We start from the raw sequence: 4,724 nt of genomic DNA, 5'->3' as shown, positions 1-4,724 counted from the left end.
GTTGATGTTGATCTATAGGCACAGAGAGAAATGGACCAAATATGTTTATGAGTAGTTACAGCCTGATCCTATATCAGTAATATTCATCAGCGAATACTACTTCGGATTAAAACATTCATCAAATAGCCATATTTTCGACAAAATGATAACAGACAGAATGACTTACCATTGGAAGACGTTGAGGCAGTTCTTTCAAGATGGCCACCAAATCACGTGACATCATCCACGGAGTAAATATCACATAAATTATGAAAATTCAGACCTAACTAAACACTGTCCAACAGAAATCCTTTTGAAAAATACATTTTCAAATTTTATGCTTCATGTCCATTATTACGTGGAATTACTCTAAAACAAACGTTTTAATAACACATTAGCTTGTTCTGACCCCATTATTTATTCTAAATTACTATTCTAATGCATAAAACACATTTTTCAAGTATTAGTTTATTTTAGCTTGTTCTAAGTAAAACAAAATATTTTACACAAGAAATCTAATTCATGCAAAAACGGTCAAATTTGCTTAATACAAACGTTTTAAACACATGAACTTGTTCTGACTGGTTTTATTCCAAATATGTGGTCTAATACAGAAACACGTGTTTTTAAAACTAATGCCATGTATTTTAGCTTCTTCTAAGCATAACAATATATTTTATGCAAGAAACCTGATTCATGCAAACATGGTCTTATTTCCTTAAAGAAGCGTTTTAAACACATTCATTACCTTGTTCTAGCTCTGTGTTTTGCTTCAATCCACTACTCTGATGCAGAAATAAGCCAACGAATGGGGAAGTTTTTTTTAAGTGTTTTTATTTTGTGCCGTGAAGATGAGGAAGTATTCTGTGAGAGACAAGGCCTCGTGGTTATATTTTAAATCAGAACACTAACAGGCTAATAAACGTAAGTTTTATCAAAAATCATTCAAAGTATTTTCATTTTGTGTTAAAAATGGGTAAGTGTTTGAGAATGTATCGCCCACGCATTTCCCAAGCTGAGCTGTCTCGCCCGAACCCGTCATTTTCCGTGTGGACACGCCCTGAAAAAAATTCCAAGATTACGTAATTTCACTTCCTCAAAGTTGTTTTATAAACGAGCCGTCAGTCGTAAACTTTGTCTGAAAGCTTTATAATTTTTCTCATCTTGACCTATTGAGAAACGATTGAAACATGAACTATTTTTCATCTGAAAAAGAAGAGAACCCATTACAAAATCAGTAAGTTTGTTTGTGTTCTTCCTCTGAGAATCACAGTGAAGCAACTGATTATTAATTAAATCACTGTATGACTAATAAATATTGTTTTTTTCAACAGATTGTCTCTAATAACAACATCGTTGATCGCCGATGTTGAAAATTAATTATCCAAATTACACAATGTCTGGGCACAGATGTCTGATTTTGTGCAAGAGATTCGGATTTTCAGGGGAGAAATGAGAGAAATCTTTACCGACTGGAAGACAGTGCTGTTATCTCCTATAATCTTGAAAGATCCAACTTCAAGGTGAGAAACTCACACGTGCACGTGCATGTGTGAGTGTATGTATATCTGCTTGTATCTGTGTTCATTTCTATATCTGTCTCTGCCTGTCAATATGTCTTTGCTTGTCTCTATATCTCTCCTGAGTTTTAACACTTTATTTTTTTATTCTTCAGTTTAAACACCTGTCTGGATGAACCAAGTGCACAAATTAATCGTCTGCAGGAATCTGACCTGACACTCAAGACATCTGAAGCAGACTGCTTGGAAATATCATCTATTTTTACAACTGAATATTTAATATTATCAATGTTGATTAATTATAAATGCTTTCCTTACAATTATCTGATTCTTAACTCCAAAAAGCGAATCAAGGAGATTTAGGGAAGGGGGTAGGTGCGCCACTCCAATGACGCATCACCCCCTCATCCCACCCCCTCACCTCCCCGTGTGTGTGTGTGTGGGGAAGGGTGGGGAGTGGGATGAGGGAGGTGGTGGGTCAAAGGTGGGGGGCGCACAGAGTAGAGTACCTATATATAGAGAGTAGCGACAACTCAGCTATAGGCGCCATTTTGTTTCACTCTGGATAACGCGCGGTGCGTGCGCTACCGCCGTAGCAGCATGCATGAATGAAGCAATACATCAGGAGGGTGGGATACATCACTGGACATATATATTTATTCTCATGTTTTACTCGGCCAAAGATCTTGATTATAGAATCAATGGGGTTGAAAGTGATAAAATGTTAAAATGCATGTACTCATTACACGGGAAACTCAGAGTAAGTTTGCCAGAGAACGAGACATTTGGGAGAAACTCGGCTTGTGTAGGCTTATGACATGAAGTCGAGCCAAATAAAAATCTCGAGTCCATAGGCCTAAGTTGGGGCCTCAATTTGATCCATACCTGCCCCTACCCATCCCTCCCCACCTCACCCATCTTTACTTTTTTCATCTCACCACATTATCATCTCACCCATAACAAACAAAAACAACAAACACCGATACCTACATATAATTTATCATCATAGTTACCACCCAACACGCTCTCAAACACACCAAAAAGTGACTATGCCAAAATGATTGTATCAGATTTCAAAAATATCTTAACAATTGAAATGACCCTTTTTATGGGCAAATAATAGTTAATTGCACAGGCCTGCTATGCAATTATTGGATGAATCTATGAAGCACGTTCATGTCAAAATGCTTATGTTAAGTATTCAACTGATACAATCTTGTGAAGAAACAGTCCATGAAAAATCGCAGTAGGTTTGACTTGCTATTTTATTTCTGTCAACAGTGTTCCATCAATTTGCAAGATGATGAATGATAAAGAAATGCTACAAATTATAAGTACAGGTAACTCTGCTTAACTTGAATCTCTTGGGACCACAGAAATCTGTTCGACGTAGAACAAATCTGCCTCGCAGAAGGTAAATAACACGTCTTGCATAATACGGTTTCAAAATTTGTTTAAACTTGTGCGATTATTCGACTTAATAAGGCTGACTTACATGCATGCAGAGTTACCTGTATTGTTCATACACTGCAGGCATTTTCAAATTCAAGTGTATAAATACGTAATATCATGATTAGTTATATATTAGTGTTTACAGCAAAATTAATTTTGGTGAAATATTAACAACTTGACAGCAAGTTTTCAAGACAATACTACATGATTGATGATTCTGAACAAAAATGGAAATACACCAAATGAAAGTATGAAGGTCAGAGATTGTAGGCTAGATTTTTTTTTTATGAAACCCCATCTAATGTGTTGCCATGGTAACCAAATAAACAGACAATTCATTACAAATTGTGTATTTTCATAAGAATGTGCAATTAAGTGATAAATATGTAAATTAATTGGGTTGCTAAATAATGATTGCCCATATTGTTAGCTTTCTAGATGCCAACATCCCAGACTACCATTGATCCTTACTGGGGTTATGATAATAAATAAGATCAACGGCATGCATAAAGAGGGCCCCCAAATTTAAAGCATTTCATTTTTGGGGCAGGCGTGGGGGCAGTGGTTCTATAGGTAATTTTTTGTTCCAATTTAATCATACAGGCTATAAATCAAATAAATCAATAATAATATCAATTGCTGCTATGATTGATATAATTCTTATTACAATAATCTTTACCATGGTAACACATTCAACGCATATACAGTAAGACTTATATACCATACATGTCAATGTCCATATGTGTACATTATTTTGCCCTTTTTTTAGTCTAAAACTTGACTGGTTTTTGGTCAACATAAGAAATAGACAAATACAAAATTGTTCATCAAATTACTTATCAAAACAACGAATTTTCTCTTCTTTCCATAGATAACAACTTCTAAAAGCTTAGATGTCCTTGAAAGTTTATATGGGTCACATGATGACATGCTTCCAATACCGGGAGCCGTGCCTAAAGGCACTGTCGACGGCTAAAAGCTTAAATGCAGAAATTGAAAACGAAACCTATACATCCTGTACCCCTTCTCAGATTTGTTGCTGCACCCAAAGGCGCAACAACCCGTCATTTTGACTAATAAAGTTTCACTCAGTTTCAAACTCGGTCTCTCCGAGCTCACTCGGTGAAGATCTGGATTCGATGCGTAGCTTGGCGCTAGAGTGTGAAACAAAATGGCGCCCATGTGTCACGTGACCATCAAATTCTGGTCCCCCTATGTCGCTACTCTCTATATATAGGTACTCTAGCACAGAGGGGATGAGGGGGTGGGGGTTGTGTGGGAGGGGTTTGTGTGGGAGGGGCTTTTGTGGGAGGGGTTTATATGGGAGGGGCTTGTGTGGGTGGGAACTTCTGTGGGTGGGGTTTATATGGGTAGGGCTTGTGTGGGTGTGGTTTAACTGGGTGGGACTTGTGTGTTGAGGTTTATATGGGAGGGGTTTATGTGGGTTGGGCTTGTTTGGGCAGGGTTTATGTGGGAGAGGTATATGTGGATGAGGTTTCTGTGGATGAGGTTTGATGTAGATGGGTGGATGTGCAGGTGGAGCTTGTATGGATGGGCGGAGCTTGTGTGGATGGGTGGAGAATTTTTTTAAATTAAATAAACATGTTGTGTGTGGGGAACTAATGAACTAATTGACTAATCACTAATTACGTGAATATGATGAATGTGGGTGGAGCTTGTGTGGAGTGGGGTTTGTGTGTGGAGCTTGTGTGGGGTGGGGTTGGTGTGGAGCTTGTGTGGGGTGTGGTTTGTGTAGGCAGGGTTTATGTGGGT

General features: G+C 37.8%; 1 long non-coding RNA gene across 1 annotated transcript; it reads left to right on the top strand.

The window, feature by feature from the left end:
- Window positions 1–1,083: 1,083 nt before the first annotated feature.
- On the top strand, window positions 1,084–4,207 carry LOC147016202 (uncharacterized). The gene is made up of 3 exons (XR_015050059.1): window positions 1,084–1,216; window positions 1,314–1,502; window positions 1,655–4,207. It is a non-coding gene; the product is annotated as an uncharacterized LOC147016202 (long non-coding RNA).
- Window positions 4,208–4,724: the final 517 nt, after the last annotated feature.

This window comes from Eptatretus burgeri, chromosome 12, assembly GCF_056783735.1.
Source record: "Eptatretus burgeri isolate ZD-2024b chromosome 12, Ebu_testis_v1, whole genome shotgun sequence".
Taxonomy (NCBI): Eukaryota; Metazoa; Chordata; class Myxini; order Myxiniformes; family Myxinidae; genus Eptatretus; species Eptatretus burgeri.
The sequence above is the reverse complement of the archived record's forward strand: the minus strand, read 5'-3'. Positions and strand labels throughout refer to the sequence as shown.